Raw genomic sequence first — 12,637 nt, 5'->3', positions numbered from 1 at the left:
AATTGTTTGCTGGGTTCCAGGTCACAGTGGCATTCTGGGGAACGAAATTGCTTACCAGGGTGCCGCTGTGGCTGCTCTCCGCAGTAGCATAGATGTACCGGGTGTTGCCTACCTCGACCTGAAGCCACTTGTACGAACAGCGTTGCAGAAATCTTGGCAGGAAACATGGGACACACAAACCGAGAACAAACTCTACATTATAAAGCCACACTTGGGAAGTAGCCTTAGCAAGGCTACGGATAGGCCACACTTATGTAACACATTCCCACTTGCTCACTGGGTCTTCGAGACCACTGTGCGGCAGGCGTGGAGAGGGCCTATCGTAGTTCATATTCTAATCACGTGCAAGGCACTCCACACCACACGACGCAAACACTTTCCAGAAATCTAGAGACGACAAATCCCACTCCACGCATCGCACTTCTTGGGCAACTAACCAATGTTTTCTGTCAAACGTGTTTTTAAGTATTTATCAGAAGTTAAACTTCTGAATCTCATATCGTATCATGCATAATCACAGCCTGCCCTCTACACCAGCCATCTTCATTGTCTTTATTTGTTTTACCTCTGTTGCTATTCTATTTTAGTATTCATATTTCATCTATGATAGCTAACCATATTTTTTGGCACTCTTTGCCCTAGTTGGCCTTGCGCCATTAAAATGCACTCATGATCATCAGATCAGGTCATTTTCATCCAGATGGGGATTGAAATGACCCGCAGCTGGATTCCCATAACAGCATCCTTTCTCTCCTAAGCTTGCCCATTAGCAGTTGCAATAGACCCCATAAATGGATCATTAATGTGAAAGCCACTTGGCGCAACACCATGCATCCCATCCTTCGTCTATCCACTAAGTTTAGTGGTGCCGATTAGCAGGTTTGTACAATGCTTGGCCGTGCAACAGCATACGGGCGCCTTACTTACGGCTTTCCGGTGTATGATCTTTGCCTAGTTCATGAAAAGGGTCTTCATACATTAAATCGGCATCTTCTGCGTACAATTATGGGTCTTCCTCAATTTGCCCACGTAGACGTTCTTCCCTCCTTCCGAACAAACAAATTTTCACACCCCACACAGCTACACGCGATTCACCCCACATTATACTAACCCCTGTGCAGGCACAGCGGCAGAGCACCAACGCTCTACCATATGGTTTGGGCATGCCCTTGCCCCTTGCACCAATTCCTAATCCTACATACGAGCAGTGGGAGAGTGAACTTGCCAGCTTGTACCTAAGTAAGCAGCTTTGGCTCGCTGAAAGGGCGAATACAGAAGGCCGCACCACTGGAGTCCTGGACTGAGGAACCCGCCCGCGTATTCCCAAACCATATCCCGTAGGGGACCAGGCCGACCACACCCCCTAATCAGGGGCGCAGCCAATGAGGTTAAAAAAATTGCAATTTTTTTAACCTCCTTGGACGCAGCACCGTGACGTCTCTACCTATATGTGCGCGACTTCATGCGAGGTGGATTTTTTCTTTTTTCCCCCTCCCCTCGTTTCGGCTGCTTCGCAGACGGCCGACGGTTTTGCTCCGTGGGCGGGGCTGGCCTGCGGCGCTGGGGAAGCTGACGCACATGTGGCAGAAGCTAACCTTTTGTACCTGAGCCGCTGATCTCTCCGCGCTCTTCTTGCGCACCTGCAAGTTGACGCTGACCTCCGATCGTGTTCCTAGAGAAACGCACGACTCGGTGCTCGAAGTGCGCGAGCGCGGATGGACGCTTTCACGCTCACGTGGCAATTATACACGTTCCGGAAAGCAAACACCCTCATAAAAAGCTCGTCCTACAGCACACAGAAGGGTGTACAATTGAGTTGGGTGCTCTTTCACTATATACACACCTCAAAACACGATTCGGTGCTGCAGGTAAGGATTGCAGGAAAGGCAGCCAATTACTCATGACTACATTTACAAACTGTCCTACTCTTGCGAAATATTACAGCTGCATGAGCTGCTACATTTTGGCACTTTCATAAGCACTATTGCATTGAACTTCGTTAACATTAACTTCATTGCATTATTCTTTATCAGGAACAGTGCCACTAAGGAAAACATTGACATTTTGTTAACAGCAATGGAAGGTGTGAATCGTTCTTGCAAGGGTGATACGTTGATAAGAAAGACACCAGCTCATACGTAAACGTTTTACACTCGGTCATAAATTCTGCATAATTTGCACTGCTGGTCTTAACAATTTAGGGAAACAATATCGAAAATATATACCAACCAAGGGCAAAGTAATAGTTGAATTGTACAGCTACTGAAGTACTCGAGGAGTTTGATATATGTCTTCTGTACAGGGCTATTGACCACAGTCTCTTCACTGAAGCCATCAGGCCGAGTTTGATATCAGTAATCATGCGTGCTACCACTCACACTGTTGCCAATGTCGATTAGTTATTTTTAACAATTTGTGCTTCATGCACACAGAGATTTTGCTGCATAAGATACGTTATGTATAAATAGACAGCTCCACCAGGATCCTAATGGCGCTGATGCCCCCCCCCCCCTCTTCAATCGGGAAGGCACACCAAATCGTTACCACTTAATTTGGCTCTGTCCATTATTCGACCGTAATCGCCACCAGCTTTTAACTCTAGGTACCGCCCCTGCGACTGAACAGGAACATGTTAGTCAGGTCCGTGACGATCACACCGCAATAAAAGCAATTTCCGAGTACGCCGTTGAAAACACTCTACAAATTGGTGTAGCAGCCTGGCCGACTTCCCCGTTCGGTCTACAATGTGAACTGTCTGCAGCGTGCACTGTTTTCAGTGTGAACCGCATTGTCTACAGTGTGAACTGTACATTTTAGTGTGAACTGCGCGTTTTGCTGCCACTGACTGACTTTAATGTGTTCATTTTGCGATTAGGACCCCAAGACTGCCACTGTGTTCATTGTGCGAGTTGTGACCTTCCCCTTTTCTCCTCATCCTTGGTCCCCCAGGGCCCATGGCCTCTCATTTAATACAGTGTTACACTCACTCAGATACGTATATTCTTTTCGCTGGGACTAATGAGTAGTTGCCCGTGAGCTTGAAGTCACGGTAGTCCCAGCAGAGATAAAACTAAGTAAAAAAGTTATCTCTTTGGCGCACTATTTTTGCGATTGTGATCTCGGAGTCGAAATAGCGGCAAAAATTGTCACTTTTAGAGATCCACTGATGGGTATAGATGAGCAGTTTGTGTCTGTTTCCTGCGACGCATATTTAGCTACCACGTATATAGATTTGTGTAGTGTCTGGCCTTTTAATTCACCAGCATTGTGTCACAGCTCGCACCTCAACTGTAAGCCACACACACGCAAAAAAGTATACAAATGTATAAACAAGAAATAGCAGGAATAAAAATATAAATAGTAAAACACAAGTTGCAAAACGCCGCCTCGCGTACTACAACGCTTCGTATCGAAAAACATACCTTTCGCCCCGTTTTTGGACCTTTTGGACAATCGAGGTTGTGTTGGTGCACCCGCTCTACGTGTCCATGAAGGCGTTGACTGCTACTTCGTCAGACAGGTTCGCGCGGAACAAAGACTCATGATTTGTTGACGCGAGGTCATCTCTGACGACCTCGAGCGGCTGCTCGTGCTTATTCATGAAGCAGAAGTTATAAGCTTCGCGACCATCGCGTGAATGCGCGGGGGACGCGCGTGGCGCACACAATTATGAGAACGGACCCTGTGATGGACAGTTCTGCGCGAGTGCGAGGCACAGACGAGTATGGCGAATAACACGCTGGCTGATGTTCGCAGCAGACGAGCGACCGACGTACGCGTCTGCTTTCGACCGAATGAGAGCAAACGTTCTGCGCTTCGGTAGGGCGTCCAAAGGACCACCCAAGACCAAAAAAAAATATTTTTGCCTTCACTTTATTGGGAGTGCTTGCTTTCCGGAGCGTAAACAATAACTCCATCACTCGCAATTCATCTTAAATCCCTTACACCTCCTCCCTCTTCTCTCCAAGACTAGCTCGGGCCACCGGAGGGAACAGACCGAGTGGGCTGGTGGCGAGCTTTGGTGGCTCACGTTCGTCAGGTTCTCCCGTCTGTATAGATAATTTTGTTCCTTTCAGAACCCCGGACTTTGGGGGTCTTTTTCTTTGTTTTTTGTGTGTCAATAAAGTTTACCAACAACAACAACAACAACAATAACTACATATGTACGTGCAAAAGCATCCATCCGCGCGCGCACTTTGAGCAACGCGCCGAGCGCTGGCTTAACTAGAAATAGCACGGGACACGAGCCACTGACGGCGCACGAGAGAGCGCGGAGAGCGAGCTTCATCTTCCCAGCGCGTACGCCAGGCTTGTGCTAGGAGCGAAACCATCGGCCGCCGCGAAGCAGCGTGATCACAAAAGATCAAAACAATTTTTTGTCTTCATTTTTATGAGAGTGTTTACTTTCCAGGACTTGTATAATTGCCACATGTACGTGAAAGCGTCGATCCGCGCGCGCGCACTTCGAGCACGGAGCCGAGCGCTTATCTAGGAACACGATCGGACGTCAGCGTCAACTTGCAGGCGCGCAAAAAGAGCGCGGAGAGATCAGGGGCTCAGGTACAAAAGGTTAACTTCTATCACATGTGCGTCAGCTCCCCCAGCGCCGCAGGCCAGCCCCGCCCACGGAGCGAAACCATCGGCCGCTCGCAAAGCAGCCGAAACGAGGTGAGAGGGAAAAAAAATCCAGATCGCATGAAGTCGCGCACATATATGTAGAGACGTCACGGTGCTGCGTCCAAGGAGGTTAAAAAATTGCAATTTTTTTAACCTCATTGGCTGCGCCCCTGCTTAGGGGGTCTGGTCGGCATGGGTCCCTACGGGATATGGTTTGGGAATACGCAACCCAACCCGCCCACTTACCATCGCCATCTTACTGTTAAAGTTTTTCTCCTCCTCCTCCATCCTTTCCTTGATACCTTGGGTCATCAAAGAGACCGAGCTATGTCTTCATCTTGAGCAGTGCCCCCCGGCAAGGCTATAGGCTCATGGGACTATATGGACAGTAAATTCGACCACAATCATTACCTATTGTCTCTTCTACCCTGGAAGCGGCCCGCAGTTTGCATCCCTCGGCTTCGCCCTATAGGGGCCTGGCGGCCGTTGCATGTCCCCACCGTCGTTTAAGCGAACAGCGCCGTTCGTGTCAAACCGCTCGTCAGCGAAATGGCGGTGGCGGCCAGCGCTGCATTGACTGTGCATGGCTTTCCGCTGTCATTTCGCTGTGGTGCGGCTTGCAAAGCGTAGATAACCACAAGCTCTTTTTCCAGATTGGTAGATCTTGAAAGCAGATGCGACCTTTACGAGGCATGCCATGTATGTGGTTTACGCCCAAACTCAGTACATACAAATAGCAGACACCGCTCATTGCGTCAAGCTGGAGGTCAAGCTGGAAGTGTAAAAGATGAATAGCAGCTACGTGCTCCTACAAAGTCGGCGTGTTCAGCCGATCTAGGAATTCTGAAGCGCTGGCCTTTGGCAGTTGGTGACAAAACGGCATTGTGCACAAGCGAAAGACAAAGTTGGAGGTGCCTTCTAAGACTTACCACAAAACATAAACTGTGATGATCGACGCTCCGTAACTTCATTAACTTCGGTAGAGACGTGTTAAATTTCACAGACATACGCTTTCTACAGTCATCGAGACTCGTTTACAGAATAAGCACCGCATGGTAGTAGAATGTTATTGCTTGTCGTGGAAACGCGTTGTTTTACGAGACCTGCATTGGTTGCTTGCTAGTTGGTTCACGATTTTTCAAAAAGCAATTCCTTCGTGGGTGAAGGACGCGAGACAGGAGGGTGCCATAAACCCGCCCTTAGCTGAATGCTGCGCTCGAGGTTTACAAGCTGCCACCTACGCCTGAAAAATCATGCACTCCTCCGTCTAACGACGATTATGGTTTATCGTTAAGCTTTGTCGTATGGGTTTCCTTGGTTGCCTTCTTGATTTGAACTTTGACTAGTGGAGCTTTGAATTGTAGTGGAGCTTTGAATCGTAGCGTCTTTGACTTTGACTCTTTCCAGTTATATTTCGCACAAAGAAAGTTTCACGTTAAACCATATTCGTCCTTAGACGGAAGGCTGGTTGATTTTTCTGTTTAATTTTGCACTTACATTTACTCCTCTCTAAGTCCTACCTGCTTTCACCGTGTAGAAGGTGCGTCTGTGTTGAAGAACTCTAGATGATGCACCCCTTTTTGAGGCAACTAGTCCCGCGTTTTTGGTTTCTTCACAAGGAATTACACGATTTTTCGGTACTCAGAAGAGCCAACTTAAGCATCAAAAAACACAGGATGATGTTAACACGGCCACATTTTTTGTCGGTTCCAGCCTTTATTCTACGCAGGTGGTAAAATGGGAAGAGAAGGGGGGTAGCTTTTAGCTTGGGCTGTTGGGTAGTGGAATAACTTGGGTTTAGATGAAATGACCAATACAAACGTGGGAGTTCTTCTTTGACTCTCAGGCTCCCATGCTGTCAGTGTCACTCACGAAAACCGAAGGCACAATTCTCACAGTTACACAAAGACAGTGGAATGTGCCGCGGCGTTTTCACGACCACACGGTAATCGATCTCGTACGTAAGTGCCTTTCTCTTCAAAGCAAATGTATCGCGGTATGCCATCGTTAAGGCTGGCGTGGAAGCCGTAGTCATGAAACCAGTGAAGATAATTTAAAGTTCTTAATTTGCTTCAGCCCTGACCCATCAAACAAAATCCTTCCATGCACTAGCCAACTTTGATTTTAGATAGCGGTGTTCCAGAAGGCGCCATATTAGCTCCAATTTTGTAGAAATAAAGTTGTAGAAAAGTTGTAGAAATAAATACTAATATTAGTAGTTTTATTTCGACACAGATCGCCCGAAGCCCGGTGCAGAACGCTGCAAAAAGTGCTCATGTCCATTTACCCCGTTCCTATCCTAAGAAGCGTCCACGCACTATCAGTGAGTGGAATGACCTAGCCACCACAAATGTGCTGTCATGAAGTGGTGTATTGCTGTTGAACTGTTGCTCACTTGTATCGCCGACCCTGCTTGGACCTAGTGTCCGCAGTATGTTATAAATAAATAAATAAATAATAAATAACCTATATAATCTGATTTCGCACTGTGTGCACCTGACGGCTGGTTGTGATCCACTACTGGACCTCGGTTTCCCACCCGCAGATGAAGAAGCGCATTTTCAACGCGTCAAGGCCGACCCCTCAGCGCTAGAGAAAATAACTGAATACTCACTAACCAGTGGTCTCTACAAGATGGTGTGATAACCTGAACCGACTCCTGTCATAAACGCAGCACTTATCTCTTGACAAAATCTACGAACTATACCTTTACGGTACCATAGACTTTAAAATGATATCCACCAAGTCAAGTGATTAAACCTTGAACAGTGATATCTTTTCTATTATTCCCTCCCTCCCTCTGTGTCCCTCTCCTTCCCCATCGGGGCATTTATACCCCACTGACAATCAAGCTATTCCTTCCTTCATCTGCGAAACATCACAACATTGTGTATCCAGGCGACTGACCACTGAAATATATCTTTATCTCTGTGACCACCTTTGCAGCTGCCAGATATACTGAAGAAATTTCTGGGAGCACATTATCGCGACGTGTTTAGCGTACTCATTTGCACAGTGTTCGTAAGTACTTCTATTACGTGCTACATTTCTTTATACGTTAACAAAAATGTATACAAAATCGTCAAATATTTTTCGTCTTGTACATTTTTTGGCCTGAGTGAACAACATCGAAGCATCATAATAAATTAAGTCGGCATAAAGTTTCGCTACAGCATCCGCTATAAATATTGACCTGGACCTTGCCTTCTGTTTTGTTTACTTATGCGTTTTGATGCCATCATATGGCCACGCCCGGCTATGTTATCTGTTTTCGAAGTGATGCGCACGTTTTCTTTCCTTTGTTTTTGTATTCCACATATGATGTATCTGATTTGATCAGGAGAGCGTTTCGCCTCGTTTTCGCTCGACTAGAACTATCTGTGTTTGATCGCAAATCGACAGCATCTAATCTATGGTTCTAGAATGTATAACGCCCAGAGATTACTGCTCCTAGGGTAAGCACCTGCGGCATTCAGTTCTCCGCTATTTTGCCTGCGCTTGTGTTGAAAAAAACCGCCATTGTTATTGGTTACGTGACATCTGGTAAAAGTGATGGATACATGCTCCCTAAACGGCCTGCAAGGCACCACGGAAGCACAACTCGTGCCAGCCGCAGGAAAGAATGGTCTTCATTCTGAGTTCGAGCTACTCCCAGAAAATGTGAACAAAGAAGACATTAATCGACCAGATTTAGGGGAAATTTCTAAGGTGGAGTAAGTTTATGCGAAGGGAAGCTTGAAATCCACCTCAATGCAGCCGTACGGCTACAAAGGAAAGCTATACAGCTTTCCCAGAAACTTTGAAATTCAATAAAATTCCTCCTAGTCCAGTCTTCGAACACGGGACCACCACTTAAAGGGGGCAGTCGCTCTACCAACTGAGCTAACCAGGAGGGTAGCCCTTTATATCCTGATAGCGAATTCATTCACAACTCGAAATCAAAAACAGGAAATCCACTAAGCTGTATAGCTTTTCTTTGTAGCCATAGGGCTGCAGTTGTGTTGTATGTCAATCTTTCATTCGCAGAAACTTACTCCACCTTCGGGAATACCCATAAACCTGGTGATTTACCCCTGTCCTGTACTTCGAGTTGTTGATGAATTCGCTCTCGCCCTACAAAGGGCTACCCTCCTGATTAGCTCAATTGGTAGAGCGACTGCCCCGTTTAAGCGGTGGTCCCGGGTTCGAATCCCAGACCAGGACGAATTTTCCTTCAACTGCGAAGTTTCTGAGAACGCTGTATAGCTTTCCTTTGAAGTATTACGACTCCATTGAGGTGGATGCCAAACTCTCTTTCGCAAAGAAGACGTACCTGGCTCCACAAAGAACGCAGCCACCGTGACCAACCCTGTTAGTACACCTGTAATTCGGCAGCGACCCCGGCAGCCACCAGCATTTCACTGGTCAAATTAGAAATATCCTGAGGAATGGCTGGAATATCATGAGCGGGTTGTATATTTAACCGATAGGACGACGACAAAACACGGAGGCATGTGTTCTCTAAACATGAAGGCTGGGCTCCATTGGGTTCTAGAACCCCGAGCGCGCACTCGCAACGTGGGTGATATCCGTGACTGAGTTGTTAGAAATTTTCACGACACCGGAACTCAAGGAATGGGCCGAGCAGTTGATGGAAACACCCCCACAGCATCCCTATGAGAGCGTGGTCTTGTCCTTGAGGACATTAAGAGACTGTTTTGCCGTGTTAGCCCGCTTATGGCTGAAGGAGGAAAATGGGCTTCGTAATGCAAGGGACTAATGAAGAGGGATGAGCTCTTCGCTTGCCTCACTCGTAATCTCTCCCCACAAAGACGGCGGCCGAATTCCCGTCGGAGGCGGCAGCAATTGAGTAGATCTTTCCCATTCCGGGGGGAGGGGGGGCTGCTGCGAGCGCGCCATCGTATCGGATGTGCAGCTCACCGGCTCCGACAATTTTTGTTCGGACCCCAGAGTACTTCTTCTAACCTCCTAAAAATCTCTCCACCGTCACCGGAAGGTGATCCGGTTCATCTGGATACCACATTTCGGCAGGTGGGCCCCTCCAACATTTTTTTACGGGCGATTTACGTCTCGACCACGCCGGAGGCGTCTCTAGGCCTAACGGCCATGGCGCCTCCCTGTAGAAAGGACGGCCGGCCCAGCACCGCAGCCGCAACCGTGGCGACACCCAAGCTGGATATGATCCTCACAGCACGGTTTGGACCTCCATCCCGACTTCGGACAGCCCACCGGAGTTGCCCTAATCCTTCAAGAGCGCCGCGCTTACTGCCCCGGTCGCTCGTCGGGAGCAGGCGAGCAACGCACTTAGGGCGGCCTCCACCGACGCTGCGTCCCAGGCCACGGCTGCCGACCCGGACGCTGGCGCCTGCTCCTCAACAATTTCGCCGCCTGAGACGCACTCCGCGGGCCCGCAGCGGTGGAACAAGAGGTTTTTGTGCCATCCTGAACCCCTGCCGAAGCCGAAAGCAACGGCCTTCTTCGTTGTGCTCAAACCCCGGACTCAGCTGTCCCTCGCCGACGCTTTCCCCGAGAACGGGGCCGGTCGCGCGCTCATCGCCCACCTCGGAGCGACCGCGACACGGCTAGTCTCTGTTGTGATGGTGCGGGAACAAAATCTCTTCTTAGTTTACACCTCGCACCCGCACATAGCGGACAAACTTATCGGTGAGTTTGCAGTTCCCTCACCCGCCGGACCGCTGCCCTTGTTCGGGTACTTGCGCGCGGACACTCAAGACTCCTGTTATGGAGTGGGGACGGTGCGCAGCTCCGACACCGAAGCCGCACTTCGTGAGAGCTTTTACTGGCCCGAAGGCGAGATTCTACACGTCCGGCGACTGGGCACCTCTAATAAGGTGCGCCTCACCTTTTCCGGCAAGGTGAAGCCCAGGTACCTCTCCTACGACGCCCTGCTGATCCCGGTGCAGCCGTACAAAAAAACTGTGCCAGCCTCCGGTCGGTGTGGCTCTGTTGGGCATCGACCCGACGCCTGTCCCGGCCCCAAACCTTACCTTTGCAGCATCTGCGGAAAGGCGGTGCCGCTCACGGATGGCGCCCGGGCCCCACATGAGTGTACGCCCAGGTGTGCTCTGTGTGCTGGTTCCCACGTCACCGGGGACCGGCGCTGTAAGGAACGCTACAGGGCGCCGCCACCCAAGACGTCCACTCCTCGATTGGAAGGTCAAGCCGGCCGCAAGAAGCGAAAGCGTCGACGCCCACGGAAGCCGCGAAGGTCGGGCTCTCGGGAATTGCCGCAGGGGGCTCAGCCTCCTGCCATCAACCCTGACCCGCCCCCGCGCCCTGGAGCGGTGGCTATCGGGCCTTCCCGGCGAGGCCCAACTCCGGACGGACCTGCGGCCAAGAAGCCTAACACAGGGCAGGCTCCTCACGCCCCATCCAAACAGAACCAGCCATCACCTGAGCTCAAACCTGCTGCCCAGGGGGATTCATCGTGGGCCGCCCGCGTTCGGAAAGGATCCCAGGTGAGCGGCTCGGGCGGGGCAGCCTTTTCGCCCACACCCTACGTGATCTCCCAGCCCAAACCGCCAACCCCTTCCACTCCCACACGGGAACAAATTGAATTCCGCAGGTTACAGGCCCAAGTTACCTCGTTAACGCAGACGGTGCAGGCGCTTGCGAACCGCTCGTCCTCACCTAATTCGACACCCCTCGGGCAGGCGCCAGAAGTGATGGATAGTTCCCCCTCCGAACACAGGGAAACCGCGGCGAACCTCGGCCCGCTTGAGGAGCGCCTAAGCAACCTGGAGGCCCAGATTGCGTCTATAGGGACCATGATCGAGAATCGATTGGCTGCCGCACTCCAAACCGCTTTTGACCGCATCCCGGGCAAGATAGCGACCCAGATGTCCCAACTCACTGTTACCACCCGCCATCCTAAGCTTAAGCGAGGATCTCGTTCTCAAGCATACCGGCCCCTTTCCAAGGTGACCGAGGTAGACGAGCAGTCTAACAGTTCGACTGCGACCTCGGAAGTGAGCACCGGATCGAGCAGCGGAGCCCCTATGCAGCCCTTTGCTCTCCTGGAGGCCCTCCACACGTTTAGTTCTAACGATGGCGGACAACGGCCCTAGTTCGCGCCGCGACCGTGCGAATTCGGCTATTTTTACAATCCTACAGCGGAATTGCCGCGGATTTAAGCACACAATAAGGGGGCTTCTCTCCGGCTCCACTTAGAAACCTATCCTTAGTTGCCCGCGGAAGTGGCCCTTCAGGAGACGGGCGAGCACGTAGCTCTCACAAATTATACCGTGTACCAAAGGGATGCACAAACCGCACTCTGCGTACATCAGAATTACACCGCCAAAGTGGCAGATCTCGACTGCGATCCGCTTTATTCGTAGCTTATGGGGACTCTCCTCCCGCTTAGGAAGCAAGATCCGTCCCTACACATCCTCAACATCTACAGTTCTCCCAAACTGCCTAACGTAACTTACGCTGATGTGTTTACCAAAGCCCTTACGGTGGCAGGCAGGGAGCCGCTTGTCATTGTAGGGGACTTTAATGCCCCTAGTCCTCACTGGGGTTACCGTAAGGAGGAACGGCGTGGTAGAAAGTTGATCTAACTTATTTCCACCTTGAGCCTCACTATCCAAATGGACCCCGCACACCCAACCCGCATTGGCAGCTCTGTAACTCGGGACACATGTCCTGCTCTCACACTTGCCAAGCACATCAGGCATGGAGAATGGCTCAACACCGATTAAAACCTCGGCAGCGACCACTGCATTCTTCTCACTACAATTCGGACGCGTCCCCTTACCTGTCCCCATCAACAAGCGAAACTTCCAGACTGGGACAACTTCCGTTCGGAGTACACGATTTCAGCCCCCATAGCTCAGCAATGCTACGCTACTTGGTCTCAACACCTTGTGACGTCGCTTCGCCAAACTGAGCAGACAGTTCAGCTCTTAGAGGCCACGCCGGCGGTGGATAAACATCTCCTGCATATCTTGGAGGCTCGGCGTAGCCTAGTCCGCCGCTGGCGCTGACAGAAGCATAACCA

Source organism: Haemaphysalis longicornis, unplaced genomic scaffold (assembly GCF_048455015.1).
Source record: "Haemaphysalis longicornis isolate Haplotype H1 unplaced genomic scaffold, Haemaphysalis longicornis Haplotype H1 scaffold_52, whole genome shotgun sequence".
Classification (NCBI taxonomy): Eukaryota; Metazoa; Arthropoda; class Arachnida; order Ixodida; family Ixodidae; genus Haemaphysalis; species Haemaphysalis longicornis.
This window is presented reverse-complemented; position numbering follows the sequence as displayed.